The sequence below is a fragment of the Magnolia sinica genome, unplaced genomic scaffold (assembly GCF_029962835.1).
Source record: "Magnolia sinica isolate HGM2019 unplaced genomic scaffold, MsV1 ctg107, whole genome shotgun sequence".
Classification (NCBI taxonomy): domain Eukaryota; kingdom Viridiplantae; phylum Streptophyta; class Magnoliopsida; order Magnoliales; family Magnoliaceae; genus Magnolia; species Magnolia sinica.
Genome location: NW_026682758.1, coordinates 60946 through 83753, shown reverse-complemented (window position 1 = coordinate 83753; position 22808 = coordinate 60946). Strand labels below are relative to the sequence as shown.

The window sequence follows — 22808 nt, the reverse complement described above, 5'->3', positions numbered from 1 at the left end:
GAAAACTAGATCAAAAGAAGTTTAGATTTGATTTTTATGATATATCTTCCAATTGGATGAAGATGGGACTCAAAGTCTAGTTGAGTTCATGAATCAAGCGTAGATCCCCCTGATCTCTATAAGTGAATCCTCTGAATCCCTAGTTTCTCACCTTTGATTTTCACAAATTTTAGTTGATTATTCATCATTATTCTCCTATTTACCCCTGTTTTAGATTTCATCTTATTCTAGTACTAGTTCTGGTTATTTTCAGATTACGTACAGGTTTCAGTCCCTGTGGATTTGACCTCGGTCTCACCGAGTTTATTACTACATCACAACCCTATAATTGGGGTGTGAACATAAATCACCTACAAGAACACGTTAAATAAAATATAATAATAATAACAACTTCACCAAGGCCAGACCCCATCCACCGCATTGACATTGCAACACCCACACATCACCTACACCGTTGCAATGCCGCAAAGGCAAGACCCACCACCCGGTTCTACCAGTGCTTTATCCAACTTCACCATGGTTTTTATGGCAATTAAGCATCTGTATATCCACAAAAAATCCCTATAGATATCGGAGAGCAAATCAACAAGACACCAACCAAAAATTAATGTCAAAAAGTTCAAAATGCAACAGTAAAAAACCAATTTAAGACTCAGATGAGCCTGAAAAATCATGGTCCTGTTTTCCATGACCACCTGAAATCCATTAAGATTTCCCAGTGGATATTAACAAATTAAGGGATTGGAAATAATAGAAATGACATACAAGTAACCAAAATTGAATTGTTCGAAATCATGAGGCCAACAATCCTAAGCATTGGATAATGGGCATTAGTCTCTTACATTCAGAACATTGCCATTTTTTCCATTTTAATACCCATTGGATTCACACCATAAGTTGTGCCACTGTCAGTTCAAGAGCAATCAAAGGTGTTTTGTGGGCTTCTGTTGATGAAAGGAACATTCTCTAGTACACATGCTAAAGGTACAATGTCGACAGAGATATTTCTGATTCATTCCTGTCCAAAGATGTCAAGAGATTTTATGTGGTATCGTTCAACCCAACAACTACATCATTGTATCTTTTTGTGTTAGCTGTCCACAAGCGTCTTCCATTCAGAGGTTAGGATTCTTTGACGAACTTGATGGCATCTTTACAATGGCATGATACTCTGCTTCTAGAATTCCAAGATGCTCATTGTCAATGTCCATGGGCTTCATCTCAAAATCAGCAATCTTATCTTGACCTTCAAAAATGACAAAACCCAGATCAGTGTTAAAACTCGAAGGAAAATGCAGGATTTCAATTATCCCTTCTTGGCAGGGTAGTAAAAATGAGTTTACAAATAAACCACAATGAATAAAATAGATTACATCCAAATTTTTAAAAAATGCAAAATGAACAGAAGAAATTTTCTAAAAGACCCAATTTATCCATCCATTTCTTCTCTTCTCAACAATACATCAGTCGGCATTTTCACTTGTTTCAGCATCCCATATAGTGGGCCCATTTATAGCAATCAAGATTGTTGATACAATGGGCCCCATTGTAGAGGATGAAACAGACTAAACATCATTCACCAGACTTACATCCACCCATGCATTTTTCTGTATTGTTTAAAAAGGAATATACAAACATTGGAAGTTTGCTCCACTGTGTCAAGGAAGTTTTTACCCAAAAACCTCTCCCATCACAAAATTAAGGAAAGAAGTAAAAACAGAAAATTGAAAATATAATGTGAAATATGAATTTAGGGACGGTTTGAGAAGGCATTTGAGGCTGGGATTGTTAAATTCATGAATTCCGTAAATCCACATTACCATAAATTCATGGATTTATCGACAATTCAAAAAAGGAATACAAAGATGGTCCACATTCAACTAAAAAATGTCCCAAGAATAGTCTTTAGGGACTTCCACTATGGGAAATGTTTGGGGCATAGTCCATCCATAGTGGGAATGTGGATTACTGTACCATGGGTCCAAGTTGACAAAATTGAAAACTTATGTATATAGTGAAAAGGCCTATCAAAAAATTCCTTAAATCTGAAAATACTGATCAAACTTTTCTGAATCAGAAAGGTAAAAATCAAAGTTCAAACACAAGTGCAGAATCCTTACATTTTCTCAAATACTTTAGCTGTTTGAAGATCACTTTTCTATTGTGAAGGCAAAATCTCAATTTGTATTTTGTAATGGCATGAACCAAGTAATAAATCAAGAGTCCTCTCATCCATCTATAATACTCAAAATATTCCTAATGCAACCCATTTGACTGGTCACACCAGGAATTTACAGCACTAGCATCCACTGTGATGCACATTAAAAACTCAACCTATCTCATAGTAAGATGAGGCAAGCGAGACGAGATAGAGCCCCATCCAGAGCTAGGGCTTCCTTGTGCCCTTTCTCTAGGAGAGGAAGAGGCAGATCCCGTCCGACAAGAGATGGCGCACCAAGGAAATATCGAGATCTCGGTTTTTCATTGTTTGTAGGAAACTTACCATTCGACTGCAACTCCAAAGATCTACAGCAGATTTCCCAGAAGTTCAGCAAGGTAATAGACATCTACATCCCTCGTTTTCCAAATTCATTCAAACCAAGGGGATATGCTTTCATCAGATGTATGTACGAAGATGATGCCAGGGCAGCTAGGGGAACCCTAGATGGGCGGCAGGTAGATGGCCGAACGGTCACGATTAAAGAAGCGAGGAAAAGATCTCCTCCTTCGCCACTCTCCCCTTCACCATTCTCCCCTCCTCAGCCACCAATGCTGCCAAAGCCATTTTCCCTTCCAAGATCTTATGCAGGGGTGGTGAAACAGGGCACAAAGAAGCTCAACAGGGGAGATCCAGAAGATGACATTGGTAAAATTTTACAGTTGCAGATCCGGCGGCAGTTGCTACCAAGCTCCAGCAGTTAAAGACGGCACTGGTTGGGATAGCGCACACCAAATCAGTATCCATCTTTGTGTCTAACCACAGCTATTAGGACCTCCAGATTCTTGACCTCAGCAATTGACATTGCTAGGATATCATCAAACTCTTTCTTAATAGTCCTGAAATCCAAGGCTGAATATATGGATTTCCAAGGAGACCATTCATTACACTATCAGATGGGGCTATTGGAGGTGCACCCATGGAACAAGATGGGAAATACCCCCTCTAAAGGAACTTGGCTTAGGCTATTTGGCATCCCCGCCCATGGATGGCTGGAAACAACTATTCTAGATATGGGGAGCTACTTTGGAAAAGTAACAGACATTGACACTATTAGCAGATATAGAATTTTTCAGGCATTCGCTAGAGTTAAGGTCCAGCTGTGCCCTGGGGCCAATCTGAAGAAAGTTCTGCAACTGAAAGTCTAGCAACGAAGCTTTCCCCATTTTCAAGGAAATTAAGGAGAGCGTTGCAAGAGGAAACTGCAACACCATTCATCCAAACCAGGGAGAGGTTCCATCGGAGTCCACCAAAGCCTGTTGGCTTCTACAAAATCATAGCAGGGAAGGAATGCCTACAAGGTATTCGACATATTACCCAAGTAGATAAGGTAGATGATTCAAGCCAATTGCGTGAAGCAGGATCAGATGAGGAACCAGTGGAAGACAGACTGCCTGATCCTAAGGAACAGCCCCAGAAACAGGCAGATGATATCCCAGAAGGTAACAAGTCCCCCTCCATCTATGATCAAGGAAAAGCCCAAGCAGAGGATATTGCAGACAATACAGAATTGCAGAGGAACACCCAATACCAGGAGACATTGCATAGGCATTCTCGAGAAAGGTCAAGACCTCTTAGACTCAGGTCCTACCAATGTTCCAGCCCCTACTTCTCCTCAGCACAGGACTCCCACTGGAAACAGGAGAAACCTCAGTCAGTTAGTTAGAGATTCTTTCTCCCTTCCAGTTTCAGCTAACAGAAAGTTCAACCCAGAGACAGTTTTGGAAGAACAGACCCACAACATAGAAATGGGGAAATCTAAAGAGAAGGAGAAAGGTAATCAAGGAGATACCACCGTCGATCACGGGAGGACAGAGGAGGTAAGTTCAGCAGTAAAGATGGCGACTAAAGAAACTTCACCCCATTTTTTCCAACCCATTAGATCCGGATCGATGGGGTGCTCACCTCTCAGGCCTCCTGACCTCAGTGATGATAGAGACTATCACTCGCCCAGAAACTCCACCCAGCAGTTTGTTCTATACTCCCTGGATCATGGAATTCCCAAATCCCAAAACAGACTGGATGAGGTTGGTATTTTGAATTTGGAGGTAGACATATCTCCTTTCTTCAGCCAAGAAGCAGCAAGGAAAGATACACAAGTGGAACAGGCCAATATGGAAGCCACTTCAGATACAGAAACTGCCCAATCTGACAGCAAGAACCAGGAAGAAATTCCCATAGTTGCTGAATCTGATCAGATCTCCCCAAGGCTCCAGATCACTATTGTTCAACCAATGGAAGCTCCTATTGGATCAGACAAGCCTTAAACCGAATTTCCCAAGAGAGCAAGGCAAAAGGTTATGCTTCGCAGAAAGTTCAGTGGTACTGCAGGCTGAGAAAGCTCAAGAGGAGGACCATGAACTCAGGGTGTGTGACTGATGGATAACACCATCATCTGGAATGCTTGAGGTGTGGGAAATCCCTCCACTATGAGGACGATAAAAAGGATTATTCGGACCTCAAACCCCTACATAATCGCCATCCTAGAACTGATGCTCAAGGACGAGAAGAGGATTACAATTGGCATCAAGATGGGTTTTCACTCATCATGCTCCAACGGAGATACCAGGGGTAAAATCTGGGTCCTCTACAAACAAAACTTAAATATCTCGTTAGTTTCAAAATCTAACCAGATGATGTCTATCTCTTTCACATTGCAAAACTCTCCCGTCCCTATTATGCTTTCCTTTGTTTATGCAAAATATAACAGGATTCTCAGGAGATCTCTGTGGGATGAATTGGCCAGCATGTCTTCTTCAATGGCAGGTCCGTGGGCCGTTGGAGGTCACTTCAATGCCGTCATTTCAGCCTCAGAAAGGGGGGTAGCAGAAATTCTGATTGTTCTAGCTCAGCAGAATTTTTAGACGCAATCAATGTGGCGGGGCTGTTGGATGCTGGATTCCACGGTAACAAGTTCACATGGTGCAACAATCACTCGGGGAATTCTCGTAGGTGGGCCAGGCTTAACAGGATGTTTATGAATGCAGGGTGGATGAATTGTTTCCAATCTTTCCAGGTCGATCATTTGCCTAGAACAAATTCCGATCACGCGCCCCTATTGTTATCCTTCTCGAGGAGAGCTCGAACCTCGGCCACCCCCTTCAAATTCCAAAGAATGTGGACCATGGAAGAATCATTCCTTCAGGTGGTAAAAGGTTATGCTTCGCAGAAAGTTCCTACTAGCAGAAGAAGGGGATTGGCATGAAAGTCAAGCAAGCCCTCAAAACCTAGAACAAAGAGGTTTTTTGGGAATATTTTTGAGAATGTGAAGGAAGCTGAGGTCGCCATCAATAGCCTGGACAATAGGATGCAAAATCAACTGGATGAAGATCTCATTTGGAGGCTAATCAATGTTAAACAGAACCTAGCTAAGATTGGAACTCATGGATGAAATTTTCTAGAAGCAAAAGTCCAGAAACTCCTGGTTGGAAGAGGGCGACAAGAACACGAAGTTTTTCACACATCCGCCACGGAACGCCAAAGAAAAGCAGAAATCAGATCAATTTAGGTTGCGGGAGGCCAGATAGTTGAAGACCAGAGCAGAATTAAGGAAGAAGCCATTTCCTTTTTTCCAAAAATTGTTCAAATCTGGAGCATGTGCCCCACCTTTAAGATCAGGACATTTCATCTAATGATGTAATCCCGTCCCTGAAATTCCTGGAAAGCAACCCCCTGCAACTCAGGGAATGGCCTAGAAAAAATATCTCATCCTTGGTTCTTATCATTTGTTTATTAAAGAGGAATCTCTTTAATCTTTTTCTTGGAAAACCTTCACAAAGCGGCCCTATACTTGTTCTCAGGGGGTGAAATTCCCAAAGCCTTCACCTCCTTCCTCATACGTATGATTCCTAAAACTCTGGGTCCTTCTTCTTTCTCATATTTCCGTCTAATAAGTCTGTGTAACGTCATCTACAAAATCATGTCAAAAATTATAGCCACTCGACTATCAACTATTCTGCCCAAGATTCCATCCCAAGTGCAAGGAGCTTTCATACAGGGGAGGCCTATCTCAGAGAGCATAGCCTTAGCCCAGGAAATGTTCAAAGAAATCAATAGAAAGGTCAAGGGGGGAAATTTGGTGATTAAGCTCGATCTTGAGAGGGCATATGATAGAGTCAAATGGTGCTTCCTCAAAATGGTCCTTTCAAGGTTCAGATTCAATGAGAGGTGGATTGCGATGGTTGAAAAGTGCTAGTCTAATTGCTGGTTCTCGGTGATAGTTAACGGAGAAGCTTCAGGTTATTTCAAATCTTCTAGAGGGCTCCGTCAGGGAGAGCCTCTCTCTCCGTCCCTTTTCATCGTGGCGGTCGAAGCCTTTATTAGGGGATTTAGGCAGTTAGTTGCCAGGGGATTCAGTCTTCCTTTTAAACTTGGGCAAGGAACCCCTCTCATCTCCCACTAGTTATATGCTAACGACACTCTCCTTTTCTTAAATGGAGGTCGGGCATCCCTGAAGGCAATCAAATCTTTCTTATCCTCTTTCCAGGTAGCTTCAGGCCAAAAGGTTAATCTCAGGAAAAGCTCCTTTTTTTGTTCTTCAAACATGTCTCCTAGGAGAATCAGTTCCATTGAAAGATTTCTGGGGATTTCCAGAGCAGCAGCTGGAGCCAACTACTTGGGGGTCCCCATCGCCAGGGGAAGAATCAGAAGAGCAGATTTTCGCGAAATGGTAAACAAGGCAAAGGCACGTATTTGTGGCTGGAACGCCCAATGCTTATCCCAGGCAAGTAGGGTGACCCTCATTCGCCGCGTAATTGGCAGCATCCCCATCCATACTCTTGCTGCAGCAATGGTCTGAAAACAAGTAATCAAATATTTGGAAAAGGGGTTCGCCGACTTTCTTTAGGGTTGGTCCGACGGTAAGAAGAAACTCCATTGGGTTGGATGGAAGCAATTACTCAAGCTAAGGAGCGAAGGCGGCCTCAGTATTAGGAGCCTCAACGGCATGATTAAGGCCCTCCATTTTAAGCTAGTTTAGTTAGTGAAGCACGAGGAGAATACCAGTCAGTGGGCGTCCCTAATGAGAGCAAAATTTCTGGGTCCGAACCCGTCGAGCAGGGCCTCTACTCCCCCTCGGCTAGCCTCCCCTCACTGGAAAAGTGTGGCTGACATGTTTCCCACCCTCCAATGGTTGATCGGTCAGGGAAATTGTAAATTCTGGCAGGATAACTGGTCCGGATTGGGGCCTCTTCATCTAAGAACTGAATCTCCAATTCCAGCGGCCCTGTTGGATATTCCGATCAAAGACTGCATTGGCCCAGAAGGCCCCTTCCCCCCTTCCTCAGCCTTTTCCCTCCTCCCCCAAGAAGTTATTGACTTCATCTTTAAGGAAGGCTTCTGCACCACCGACACGCTAGACAAGATTTTCTGGCCGTTAGATGCTCAGGGGGCCTTCTCAGTTAAATTAGCATGGCAGCTTCTCAGGGCATCTGGCGAAAAGAAAAGCTGGGCCAAGTGGATCTGGCACTCCAAGCTTCCTCCAAAGAGTTCCACTTTCGTCGGGAAACTCCTTCACAAAGTGATTCTGGTCGACGGGAGGGTTCAAATCAGAGGGATTCCTTTAGCCTCTATGTGTAGCTGTTGTGGAGGGCCTCCCTCTCAACGGCCCGCCCGCTTAGGAAACGCTGGCCCACCTGTTCCTCTCTAGCTCTTTAGCGATGCATTTATGGAATCAGTACAACATCATATTCAACATTCCCCTGCTGGCATCCCATCAGCTAGAGGACAGGCTGTGATTACGGTGGGCTTCTTCCTCAACCAAGGGCCCAGAAGCTATGATGCAACGGCTCCTTCCTATCATTCTTTGCTGGGAAATTTGGAAGGCTAGAAATGGAATCAGATTCGAAGGTAAGAGTCTCTATACCCTCAAGGTCATTGCAAAAGTCAATGGATGACTCAAGCTCCTTATCAAGGATTCGGAAGGCACCTGTCCTTCGTCGCTGGCCTCTGTCTCCAAGTTTCAAGCATTAGACCTTTCAATTCCAAAGGAAAAGAAAAGGAGACTTATCCTGGTAAAATGGGTATATCCGGATCCTGGTTGGCACAAGCTGAATGTGGACAGTTCAGCCATTGGCAATCCGGGACCGTTTAGGGGCGGGGGAATTTGTAGAGACGCCAAAGGGAACCTTATTTTCGCCTTCATGAAAGCTTACGACTTGGGTACAAACAATCTAGAAAAAATTAGAGTTGTAGCCAATGGCCTAACTTTCTGCCTAAACTTGGGGCTCCACAAGGTTCAGGTAGAATTTGATTCTAGATTCATAGTGGACCTCATCAATGGTAACTCGAAGATGGACTGGAAGTGGAGCTATTGGATTTCCAGGTTGAAAAGGATCGTAAACCAAGGTCAGTTCTCTATCAGTCAGACCCAGAGGGAAGGAAACACCCCAGCTGACGGGCTGGCTAGGCTGGCCAGCAAGGCCCAAAATTCCTCCTTCAGGCAGACTTCGATCATGCCAACCCACATCCGAGGTCTCATCCTTCTCGATGATAAAGTGGGCTTGGGTAATCTCAGGCTCATCCCACACGACAGCTGAAAATTTTGTAAATCTTTTTTGTTTTCATCCTTCCTTTACGATAGGCCTCCTCCCAGAATTTTTTGGTTGGTGGAAATCGAAATCGCTGCCCAGGCTATATATCCTTTCGGGATGAATGAATCTATATTTCAAAAAAAAAACACTCTCAACCTATCTGAATAATGAATTATCCAAAATAATAATCAGCAAAAAGAAAAACTAGCAATCAGTAAATACATACTTGGGCCACCATGATGTATGGGTTTTATCCATAGTGCATCCATTTTGCCATATCATTTTAGGCTGCAAGCCCAAAAATGAGGCAGATCCAAGGGTCAAGTCGACCACACCATAGGAAGAAGCAATGATAATGAGACCCACCGTTGAAACCTTCCCAGGGCCCACCGTGATGGTTAATTGCCATCTAACCTGTTCATAAGGTCACATAGACCTGGACGAAGGGAAAACATAAATATCAGCTTAATCCAAAACTTTTGTGGCCCCCAAAAAGTTTTCAATAGTAGGTGTTTAATCCCCACTGTGTGATCCACTTGAGCCTTGGAACCGCCCATTTTTGGGCTTGTACCCTAAAATGATATGGCAAAATGGATGGACGGTGTGGATAAAACCCATACATCATGGTGGCCTCAAAGCCCTGTCCATTCCTAGAGAAGGAATGGCAGAGGTAGTACCCAATCCGCTTCCCAAAAAATCATGACAGTTGAGATAATCCCAGTAATCCAAACAGCTGCCTGTCAACAGATGGACTGATGGTGCAAAAGGTGAGCAATGGCAAAGTAACAGTCCACATTTAAGGAGCAAGCAACTCAACAATCTGCAATAAACATGCCAAAATTCCATGATCAACTGATCAATGGTTTTGGCAAGTGCCTGACTACTGCATGGAGGACATTTGACCAATGTGGCTTATGAGGCTCCTTGCCAGTAGACACATTTACCACAGCTATCTTGAAACAGGCCTTGAATATTCAGATGAAAAGCCAATTCAAAATATTTACTATGCATGGGTCAGCATGTGGAGAGATCACAGTCATATAAACAGCCTTGCACCTCTTAGCTTGGCCCAGGCTTGAACGAAAGATATAGAATCTGGGCAAGCTCTTTATATGAGGCCCAAATTCAGCCCTGAGTGGACATACAAGCCTAAAAGCAAGGCGGAACATGGGACATGGCAGGCCAGGCCTGGGAGCAAGGTGGACCACCTGGGCTGCTGCCTGTGGCCATCCCCATTTAAGAGGTGTGGAGGTTTAAAATGGCCTCGGTGGGAAAGAGAAGTTACATATTCATTTCTGTTTTCAAGGAGATGTCCAGAGAAATGGTTGGCCATGAATCCTATGAATTCAAGTTCTTTAAAACCACTAGAATTCGAATTGCCTTCAAATTTTCAAGGGATGAGCGCAAACTGCTGTCTGAGCTGTCATGTCATATCTATTCGTCCTGTTTGAGTTCATTTATTAATTCTTTCAAGAATCTCCACTATAATCATCAATCGGTTTGCTAACATCCTTCCAGAACAGACCTTCCACCAGAATCCCATCACGAGTAAACCTGCAAATCAAAGAAACATTCAAATTCTACCAATTGGATCTATGAGTGCCAATGATTTATACTCTCTTGCATAAATTCATCCATACTCATGGATCGTGATCAAATTGTTCCACTCATTCTAAGTCAAATTCGTGTATAAAATGGGAGAGCAATCCATGCAACATAAAAGAGGCATTAAACAATGCTCAGCTTGAGAAAATCTATGGCGTGCTTAGGTTCTATTTGTACAAGTGACCAATGAACCCATGATTCAAATCTATGGGGCAGCTCATGATTGATAGCCCATATATTAAGTATCTTCCATATGGGGAAATCCCATATTGTTGGTCCATATGCCAAATATTGGGAAATCCTATACTTTTAGTGGTATTGATAGCCCATATACTGAGTATCTCCCACACAGGGAAATCCCATATTGTTGGTCCATATGCCAAATATGGGGAAATCCTATAACCTTTTGTGGTATGGATGGACGGTATACTGAGTATCTCCCATATGAGGAAATCCGATATTTTTGGTCCATATGCCAAATATGGGGAAATCCTATAACCTTGTGGTATTGATAGCCCATATACTGAGTCTCCCATACGGGGAAATCCCATATCAGTTGGCCATACGCCAAATATGGGGAAATCCTATAACCTTTAGTGGTTGCCAGTAGGCAGACAGTAAAAAAAGAAATGGTCCACATACAAAAATACAACAGAACAATGCCGGAAGATTCAACCGTCATGATCAATCTGGGAGAATTTTTGGGGCACCTGGAATTCATAATACAACCCATAATATCAACAGTTTGGAATTATTGGACTGTGATCACCACTTGTACAATCTTTTTTCTTTTCTGATGTGCATCCCCACTTGTTCAGCCTGAAAACCCAAGCTTACAATAGATACACCTCATGCATAGTACGATAGCTCCATGCCAAAACGAGGATTCTGGCATTCCATCCCTAGAAGGAGAAATTTGAAAATATATCAAATGGACTAACCACTTGGTAACACTCTTTATGAAATGGACTGGTTTGTTGGCAGAAACAGATTTTGGATCTGCGCTGGTGATGGACAGTGTATACAAGTCAGAGAATCTTGGCAGCTTGGAAGATACTATCAGTCCAATGCTTTTGAATGATCCCTGCACACAACAATTGCAACTGAAAATTCACATCTCAAAAAAAAGAAGAAGAACAAGAAGAAGAAGAAGAAGAAGAAGAGGGAGGGAGGGAGAGGAGCGACTGGGCCTGATTTTTGTGCCAGGTGATCTCACAGTGGGGTTTACCATTTTCATGGTACTAATGTCCTCCACTAGAGGCATGTTGGCAGAAACATGGTACAGTACTACAAGTGGTACCTTGCCTGTTGGTGATCATTTCTCTAGTTTTAGTGTGTTTCAAGTCCTCTTGGGTGTTGAGCTCTCGCCATCCCTTTTTTAACACACACACACACACCCCTCATGGGCACTCAATCCCATGATCTCAGTGTTGAAATACTGTCAGTCTACCACTGAGCCATGGAGCTGGACCCAGCTCTCACCAGCTATTTTTTGGTACCAATTATCCTCCTTTTCTTTTTGGAATCTTACCAGGGATCAATTATCAAAACCACCCAAAATGTTCACGAGGTAACTCCAGGGTTGCCAATTTTTAAGGCATTTTTCTGGAGTCACTCTATGGGAGCCCCTATTTGCTTGACACATGAAAGGGACATTTATCATGGCGCCTCCTGGGGCTACCATGCTGGAGACAGTTATATAACTGTTTGTATGAGTTTGAGTCATATGCAGCTCCGACTTGACATGGTGGATTCCAGTAGAAGAAAATCCCCTTGAGTGGTATTGGCATCATGTTACATATTCGCATACGTGTGTTTGCTCATAAACAGCCATAGGAATGCCACATCTGGAGATACGTATGAAGTGACATACATGCCATGCATGTCTCTATTATATAGTTCATGGAATGAGGCATCATCAATGCATGGGCGAATTGTAGAGGCGGGGCCTTAGGGCCATCATTCAGTTGTCCAAATTGTTGATATGATGGTTGAACTCTGGATGGTCCATGCACCAAAAATCCCTGAAACTGAAGGTAGTATAGTTGAAGGCGCCAGGAGCACCTACCCCTATAGCGCCTAAAATGTTCAAGTGGCCTAGGCACATGCCTAGAGATTCCAGGCACATTTTTTTTAAAAAAAAAATTTATATATAAACATTGATATTTAATCATTTATGGACATAAATTAATCTTTTTGAAATAATCAAAAGTCAATGCCATGAATTCCTCTTAACTTGCAACCCCACATTCCCAATTTCCCCCAAATTCCCAAAATTTAAATCCTAATTTCCCCAAATCCTAGACCTAAATTTCCCACTTTCCCCAAATACCAGATTCACCAATCTAAAACTACAATGTGCCAAAATCTCTAAATTTTCGAAACCTATAATCCAATATTTAAAATCCCTGAATAACCCATGTTTTCCAATTCTCCTGAAATCCCCAATTCGTCTTAATCTCTTGTACGACAATGACGGAAGCTCAACCTGGTTTCAAGAAGTCCAATGCGATGACCTTAACATAAAAGGAGATAAGTTGTTGGAAAAGGGCTTAAAAGCCATTTCTTTTTCTATTCACACTCTTATTGGGTGGTAAAAAACCATACTTATGAGGTGCCCATAAGGGGATCTCACATTATTATTATTTTAAAAAAAAAAAAAAAAAAACCCCACCGGTGCGGCAGGCATGCCTAGGCACACCTAGGCTCATAAATGAGGTAGCTGCCTCGCCCATGGTCTAGGCAGGGTACAATAGGGCCAAAACGCCCAGGCATGCACCTAGAATGCATTGACTACACTCCCAAGAGGGCCTAACCTATAGAATGTTTGGCCTTTTCTTGGATCTAATGTGAACTATTGCTCTTTTTTCTTTCTTAACTGTCTATTCTTTGGCCACATATTGCAGGGGTTAGGATTTTTTTATTAATTTTTTTTTTCCATTTAAGAGTTTTTAGAGTATCAGAAATCTCTAGTGGGGCCCCGGGTCCCTAATATCAATGGTTTGGATCCCAGATCCAAGGGTTCCTGCGGGCCCCACTTTCACATACTAAAAACCTGAATAATGCTACACAAGCTTTCAACCCTACCATTGTATAATTCCTCTTTGTGCCAAAAAAAAAACTAGAATATTACATATACCCAAAGTGGTAGGAGCTCCGATGTGGGATAGGCATGTGGTAGGTAATCTCACTATTCAAGTGGTAGAATTCCAGTGTGGAGGGAATTCAAGGACCGAAGTTGGAGTACATGGACACGTAGGGAAACGTCCCCACCAAGGTCCCAACCAATAACAAGTGACCTCAGCTTATGAAGACACCAATGATCGAATCCTTTGATTATTGGAATGCGATAAATAATTGAGAATTGCAGTAGAAAATGATGAAGAGATCTATAGAGTCAAAGGAAAAGTTGAAATCTGAAAATGCAATATCGTTGGACCTACACTTAGATTCATTAATGGATCAATAGATGGATAGATTCATTAATGGATCGATAGATGGATCCATTGATAGTGGCGGCCACATTGATAAACATGCAAATAGGCCTCAATACTTGAAATGAAGCACTTTTGCAAAAGATGATTGTGGCACGAAACCGGGCAAATATTTGAGGATCCACAAAGAACTTTTTAAGTTACAACAAATAAGTTGGCACCCACAAAAGTGCAAGCGAAAGAGACATCATCTACAGTTGACTCCCCACAAAGGTTGTGCTGAGCTGATGCATAGGCACCACCAGCTTCCGCTAAAGATGAAGATTCGTCGTACAAGTCCAACATTCTTGGGCAGATTAGATTGGTTTGAAATGAATCTATTAGTTTAGGGAAATTCTCAATGAAGATTCATTTAGGGTCTATAAAAGAGGGGGCAGCGTAGGAGGTAGGCATTTCAAAATTTTTCATATGTGAGATTTTCTTAAGTATTGTAAGATGAACTTTGATATCAATAAAGTATATCTCCCTCTCTATTCAAATATTCCTGTGGGTGTAATCTTGTCCATTTCGTTACGATTTAGCCGTCAATGTCTCATTGACTTGATAACCAAGTTGCATCGGAGTTCCAAGATATCACCTTTAGGCTAAAGACTTTGTTTACCCATGGCAAATTCACATAGAGATAGAGCACAAACATTTTGTCTAATTTGCAAAGGCAACAACGTCACACTAACAATTCGTAAGCTTGAAAGAAATTGAATTGAGTAATGAATCAAGTTTTGAGGCAACATGGAATCAGCACAAGTTTGAGCATTTAAACCATGAGTTTGATCCATTATCAAATTAAGCAATTAAAGAAAAATCTATTACTTCACAATTTACCTTCCATCAAGAATCAACGCACTCCAAACAATGAAACACAAAAGGATATCAATACAATGGATTTCTTCCAAATCACAAAACTTGAAACAATCAATATACCTTCCTTTTGACATTACCAAGTTTATGTTAATACAAGCTATTGAGTTGTTGGGCCTAGTTTCGAGTGTCTTTGTGTTAGCTGGATCATGGTTCATTTCGGCACATGGTACAAGAACAAGCAAGCAGTACACTACTTCCTCCAATGGTTGTACGCTAGGGGTAGGATCATGTACGTTGCTCCAGCACATAACTCGGTATATAGCATAGTTTTATACAAGAATCAATACTGCAATTTATACGTGAAATAAGGAATATTATTATTACAAGGCCCACATGCATAATATTACATATGCATTCTATTTCATAAATCAATGTACAAATCTCTTCACTGTGAATATAGATCGACATCACAAGGTATTCTAGTCTAGATTATAGAACCATACTTGTGGATCAGTCAAAATAGCAATTTCGATTGCAAATGACACATAATCCAGATAGCAAGATTCATAATTGAAAAAATAGGAAGATCAACGATTTCGGTAAAATTGTTCCCATTGGGTTATTGGTTGGTTAATATGATAAGAAATCTAGTTTGTTTTGTTGTTCTTGGAGGCAAGTAGGTAATACTTTATACATTTGTTCTTGAAGTTGCATTTGTCTTAACACATCTTTAGAAGCTTTGTTGTCAATCAAAACTAGGAAAACAAGATTATGCGGAGTTGGGTTGGCTTGGACTTCCAATGTGTAGGTTAGCCAAAATTTGTGAATCTCTTGAATTAATCTATTCCTGATCTGAACACTACAACCATCTTCTTGATTGATGCCAATCACCCTCCTACCCTTGCTTTTTGTAAATTTCTACACCACCACCATTCAGTCATCCAATTTCCCAAGTCGACATGATTTTTCTCTCAAAAACTTGACTTTTCACCATGCCCCACCAATCCAATAGCATTAACTAGAGCATGAACTATGGGAGCTTTCACAACTAGAAGCTCTGAACCTGTGTTAGAAATCTTACTGCTCTGATGACAATCAAAGTGTTTAAAATAAGTTGATTTCATTGGTTTTTATATAATAGCTGAATACTGTATAAGTTGAATCAAACAAAGTTCTACTTTATCAATCTCGCAATTGAATTTGAAGATAATGGTGGAGTCACACAATGCTCAGCAGAACGTGCCTCCATCTGGTGGGCCCCACCATGGATGGGTGATGGACCAAACCCCCATCAAACAATTACGTCCACCTCATTAATGGTAATTGCCTATCGCATATCGTCCCTTGGCCTTCTCTTATGTTCCTTTTACCCATTCAATTGCAATTCAATTATTGAATAGCTAAAATTATCTAATAGAGGTACCTTTGCAGCGTCAAGCATCTGCGATAAGGCCCACCAGATGAATTGTCTACCTATGTGAAAATGCTACTATAATTCCAACCCAAATTGCCTATTTCCCCATTGTTAATATATATATATATATATATATATAACAGACAGAGAAGAAAATATTTGACGTTTTCCTAAAATCTTAAAAAAGAAGAAGAAGAAGAAGAAGAACTCACTGGAAGAGCATTAGTGAAAAGGATCGCATTCTTCTCCTTTTTGTAGATGATCAACTACAACAATCCATTGAAGACGATATACTTGCCAAAAAGGAGTCAAAAAAAAAAAAAATCCAATTTCCAATAGATAGATTACACTGCAAACACACTGAAGAGAAGATTATTTCTTCTCCGAGAGATGTACAAGAATTAGGTTTTGAAGGATATAATGCGATGCATCCGATGAGAAAATCTTTGTTTTTTGGGAACTTCTTACGGTAGAACTGCGCGACAAGAGCAATGGCAATGATGACCGTTCCCACAAGCAATCTGATGTTGCTCAGATGCACGTCTTCGGTGTATCCTCGGCCGGTGACGATCTGCAATAAGAGGAGTTAGAACCTCATGTAAAGTCTCTGAAAGCCCTAGAAATGCAAGAGAGAGATCGAGATAGATAGACAGGGGGAGGTCTAGGGTTTTGGAACCTCGGAGACGGATTCGTCAAGAAGGTGTTTGATGGAACGATGATCCATCAAATTAGCTTTTTTAGGGTTGGGTTTGGGAGATGAGCTGCTACCGTTGCTCACCATCTCTCCTTCTTCTTCCTTCTTTCTAGCTTTTCCTATTTCCACCGTCCGAAGACAGAATACTCGCACGCAAGCAATGCTCGGAGGAAGGAGCGCGGTAGGGCTGGGAAATGGACTGTACTGAGTAAACTCTGTGGAACCCTCCGTGATTTATGCATTTTATCCACTCCGTCCGTCCATTTTACTATATCCAAAGCTCAAGTGGAACTATGGCTGAAGTCTGAAAATTAAGTACTGAATTCAAAACAATCTGTTTATTAAAAAACATCTAAAATGTCTGAAATATGTTAATTTGACACATTTGCCCCTATCTATCTCCTGTTTGGAAATGCTTTACGTTATAAAGAAATTATTTTTTATTAAATGAAAATAAAATTATTCTATTTAATTCAAATAAACTATAAAGTATTTAATAGAAAATTAAAATATCATTATTCACAAAAACAAATAAAAAAATTAATGAATTGCATGTATAAGTGTGGCGGCAATTTCTTCTCGCATATTGGACATAATAGTTTGTTCAAAGTTTCCAAATACTCCTTCCACTTCAGGCATATCATTCTCTGATTCGATATTCATCTTTGAAAGAGCATTTTCATCATTGTATTGTTGGAAGAGTGGATCGGAGATAGATTCTTTTTTGATGTAGTTAGCATGATTTTTATTAAGAGTGATGAAATGATTTTTATTAAGAGAATGAGATCAGTGAGGCAACTTAACATAAGCATCACACTACAAGTTTTCTTCCGTGGGATTGTGAAGTGAGGCCCATTGCTTTGAATTCGAGTGAGATTTTATAACAAATGCACCCTTTGTCTTGCTTAGTTCAAAACCACATTTTCAATGTTCCTTTGTTGGTTGGATTTCAGCTGTATGTCTAGTGGGCCTCATCATGGTTTACCCAACACTCACTGGGAGCCCGGCATGTATCTTGAAAGTAGACTGGTAGCTATTAAGAAAAAAAAACTATTCCCTTGTAAATATGTGGCCTACCAACTCAGGGGACTCGCCTGATGTTTGGGCCAAGTTATTAAGATAGTGGGGCCCACCTGATGCATGGATCAGATGTCCCCCAGGGCATGCCAGGTTGGTATGTAATTGAGGTGCATGTGGACTTCTCTAAACTACATATATTGGTTTGTTTTTAATTATTAAAATCCAAAAATCCAAAGGAGAATGATCACTTGAGTTTGAAGGTATGGTAATTACCATAGGTGGGAGTTGTATGGATCCACCGTTATGATTGAGTGCCATCCAACCGTCCATTAGATACTCCCCATGTTAGGCCTAGATCCCAAAATCAAACCTGATCCACACAGCTCAAGTGGACCACACCAAAGGAAACCATGGGGGACACTGGGGAGAGGGACATCCACCATAGAATACATCCATATGGAATGCGGGGTCCACCATGTTGTGTATATGCCATCCAACTTATCAGTACAAATCTGAGTTGAGCCACATCAAGTGAATATATTGGTTTTAGCCATGATTGTACATTTTCCCCTGCAGGTGCCCCACCCGAGTTTCGGATCGGGATGATTCGATGTATGATCAATATGAGGATTTTCAGCAGATGTACAGCTTGGATTCCACATAAACATTATGGGTGGGCCCCACATAGCTGGAATGTTTGTGATCATTACCAAAATCAAATTTTCATGGCTCAAAAAACCTAATTTAGAGATCACAGTCCCCAAAACCTGATTCAAAATGTGTCGTTTGGGTGTGCAATCCACCCCAAAAATTCTATATAGCACAGTTTCACAACATCCCAACATGCAATTTGTTTGGATATGATGGCCATGTATTTGATTATTCCACGTTTTCACTAAATGGGCCATTAATTCTCCTTAAACAATGAACCCATCAAAAAAATAAATAAAATAAAAGTGATCCACAAAAGCAAATTGATCTTGATAGAGGAGTTTTTAAATGAAAAAAAAAATAATTTCATTGGCACACGGTGCGCACTGAGAGTTAATGCTGGCATTCTCAAAACTTCACTGGCCCCACGAATATTTCAACTGTAGACATTTAATTATCACTTTTTTGACCCACTTGAGCATTGGATACGGTTCGTCTTTGGCCTCATGTCTTAAAATGAACTCACAAAATGGATGGACGGTGAGGATTTCTCACAAACATCCCAGTGGACCCATCTGCGTTCCCAGCGCAGGAACTCCCCGCGAAAGGCTTTCGCAGGAAACCAGCGTCCTAGACGGAAACGGATTGGCTACTCCCCCAGCTACTAGCGCTGGTGATCGATGCTCTGTTAGCCCTTCCATGATGTATGTATTTCATCCATTCCGTTCATCCATTTTTACAGATCATTTTAGTGCTTCGCCCCAAAAATTTGAGGGATACAAATCTCAAGTGGACCACAATATAGGAAAACAATAATAATTGGATATGCACCATTAAAATCCTCCTAAGGCCCACTGTATTTCCATCTAATCTATTCATAAGGTCAAAAATATCTGGATGAAGAAAAAACAAATTTCATATTGATCTGAAACTTCTGTGACCCCAAAAGGGTTTCAATGGTAGACGTTCAATCCCCCACTGCTTTTTGCAATGTGGTCCATTTTTTCTTTAGATCTGTCTTATTTTTCAGTTCAAGCCTTATGTCGAGCTCGAAAAATGGATGGACGGTTTGGATATAACAAATACCTCGTGATGGGACCCATAGAAATGACTTCAATGCACCAGCCAATCCGTCCCAGGCTCCCAGGGACACGGATTGCGTACTGAGTAACCCAACACGCTAAGCGTACTGAGTAAACTCTGTGGGGTCCATCATGATTTACATATTTTATCCACTCCGTCCATACATTTTAAAAGATAATTTTAGGGCTCTGTACCCAAAAAAAAGTATATCCAAGTCTCAAGTAGACCTCACCAAGGGAAACAGTGTGAATTGAAATTATACAGTTGAAAATTTCTTAAGGGTACAGAAGTTTTGGATCAATCTCTTGTTTGTGTTTTCCTTTCATTCATATCTGTGTAATCTTATGAACAGGTTGGATGACAAATAAACTTCACTGTGGGGCCCACGGAGCACTGACCACCAGCCATTTGCTGGTGGCAGGGGAGTAGCCAATCCATTTCCCTTCGAACGCGGATTGCGTCCTACCCCGCCCGGACGGTCTGGGCAGAGATCTGTAGGGTCCACCCTCATGTAAGTATTTTATCTAAGCCGTTCACTGTTTTTCTTATATTATTTTAATATATGATATAAAATATGAAGTAGGTCTAGAGCTTCAGTGAGCCACACCAAAGGATGCCACAGTGATAATGACAGCCATTGTTGAAACCTTTCTAAGGGCCACTGTGATGTTTTTCTACCATCCAACCTATTCATTAGGTCATGTAGACGTGGATGAAGTGAAAACACAAATATCAGCTTGATCTGAAACTTCTCCATCTCTCGAGAAGTTTTTAACGGTGGACGTTCAATCCTCACCTTGTGGTCCAATTAATCATTGGACATGTTCCTTTTATTAGATCACACCTTAAATTATTTGAAAAAAATTGATGGACAGTGTGGATCAAACACATAAATCATGGTGGGGCATAAAGAAGTTTCACAGGTTAAAAGTTGATTTTGTACTGCGCGGACAACTTATAAGAAAAATTTGCCATAGTAACTTGAAAAGGGGTACTTTTGGAAGCAAAAACTTTTTGTTTAATAAAAAATCACGGAGCGCATTCCGTGTTCACCATTAAGCGAGACTCCTATCACGGAAATAATTCAGTGAAAAACCACTTAGCGCTTTCCGTCTTCCACGTTAACAACGTATTAACAAACACCACTAAACACGGAAAATTTTTCCAATTCCGCATTAAGTGCAAAAATTCAGTGTTAACAAACATGGCCTAAGTGAAAGATACCTCGTCTCAACACGGAGGTCTTGGTATCGATTCCCTGGCAGGGGTGGCCAACATTGTAGCAACCTTCGACCCTTAACCGGTATTTGCGCGCGACCTGGATTCTCGTGCCGTCAACCCGAATCGACTCAACCCAGGGCTTGTACCTTAGCGACCGCGTCGTCGCCGCGGTTCCGATGCCGCGACTCGCGCGCTGATGCGATGCTCTGGTTGGGAGATGTGGGCCAGCGTTCGGTGCGAGAAAACGCCGCGCGTGCGAATTCCGAGGGAATCTCTACAAGGTGTCACATCAATCAATCAATCCCATCAATCCCATCATGTCAAGTACACATTAACTTTCACCCTTTCCCAAGCAACCCTCAAAGTTAAAAAGCTCTTACACAAACCCATACCTCTCTTACACCTTTTGCCAAAAAAGTAAAAAAGCCTCTTACACACCCATCCCTCTCTCTCCCATCCATCACTCCATCACCCATCACTCCCTCTCTCTCTCCCTTTACAACTCTCTCTCTCCTTCTTTTTTTCAAATCCAATCCAAGCAAGAGCTCCTCACGTCCAAGCATTTTCCATGGAGAGAAAAATGCATTTGTGAGCCCCACCTTTCCTACCCCTTCATCTCTCATCTCAACCATCCATTTCTCATCTTCCTCCATCAAAGAGAAGCACAAGGAGCTAAGCAAGCCAAGGGAGCAAGAAGATCAAGTGGTGGGTGCCTTGATAGGGTAGATTTTGATATTTTTAAGATGGGCCAAGTGAGGCCGACCGATCAATGGTTTGGATCTCACTTTGGACCCTAAGATGTGGCCGATGGCCCACTTGGATCATCATGATCATTCCATGATGGGGCCATTCTCCATGGACTCCATCATGATATTTATTTCTTTGCATGCTTAGGGTCATCTAGACCGTCTAATTTAGTGGAGAAGGGATCTCCACAGTTGGATTTAATTTTAATGGGCCCACATGTAATGGGACCCACTTGATGTATGATTTAGTGCAAGGGAGGGCCCATAGTGCCGGGGTCCCTCCATCACGCGGGCCTCACTCTCTATCTCTCTCCCTTTTATTTTTATTTATTTTATTTTTTTTATGTTAATAAGGTTATGTGGCCCACTTGAATGGACCCCACCATGAGGTAGGTATTTTATCCAACTATTTATAAGTGGGGCCCACTTTGCATGTATTGTACCACACCATCCATCAGTGGTGGCCCACATGAAGAGGCCCACCTGGTTCGGTATACAGTCCAGCATCCAGGGACGCTGGACGTTATTTTTTTTTTGAAAAACACAAATACCTTATTTCCAAGCCAAGGAGGGTGGTCCACTTGTGTAGGCTCCATCTTGATGTAGGTATTTAATCCACGCCGTCCATTCCCTTTCCAAGCTTGTTTTAGGCGTTGAGCCAAAAGATGGGACTGATCAGATTTTCAGGCGGGCCATAACATGGCAAACAGTGGGTTTACCCTTGAAATATCCCATCTTGCTTTTATACACCGAAATATGCCCAATATCGGGCTTGTTTTGTTTGTCTGGAGCCATGGAAGGCTATTGGACGGAGTGGATCGCCTAGATGTGGACCCCTCCTGCGAAAACCACTGAAAATCTAGAAATTAAAAAAAAAAAATTTAAAACAACACAGCAGCTGCTGCTGCTGTGTCAGGAGGCAGCAGCGCTGCCTGCGCACGCCAGCGTCCGGACGGACGCACAGCCACCCACGGCTACAGCCGTGGGCCCCACCTTAATGTTTATCTCCCATCTAATCCGTGCATAGGGTGGGCCACCCCATGACATGGGCCCACCCCAAAAATCAGCTTGATCCAAGACTCAGGTGGTCCACACCGTAGGAAACAGTGGGATTGGACTTCTACCTTTGAAATCCCCTTGGGGTCCACAGAAGTTTTGGATCAGGGTGAAATTTCTTTTCACCCTTCACCTAGGCCCATGTGGCCTTATCAACGGGTTGGATGGCATATCAACATTACGGTGGGCCCCACATGGAGCCCACATAGATGTATGTGTTTCATTACCACCGTCCGCCTGGACGGTGGACGTGGAGCCCACTGTGATATGTGGAG

At 41.9% G+C, this 22808-nt stretch overlaps 1 long non-coding RNA gene and 1 pseudogene across 1 annotated transcript; both read right to left on the bottom strand.

Annotated features, from left to right (window-relative positions):
• Nucleotides 1–383: 383 nt before the first annotated feature.
• Nucleotides 384–10062, bottom strand: LOC131235998 (uncharacterized). The gene is made up of 3 exons (XR_009166482.1): nucleotides 8975–10062; nucleotides 1142–1246; nucleotides 384–540 (listed from the first exon to the last, which is right to left on the bottom strand). It is a non-coding gene; the product is annotated as an uncharacterized LOC131235998 (long non-coding RNA).
• Nucleotides 10063–10171: 109 nt separating this feature from the next.
• LOC131235995 (signal peptidase complex subunit 2-like) lies at nucleotides 10172–16944 on the bottom strand (annotated as a pseudogene).
• Between the last annotated feature and the right edge of the window lie 5864 nt (nucleotides 16945–22808).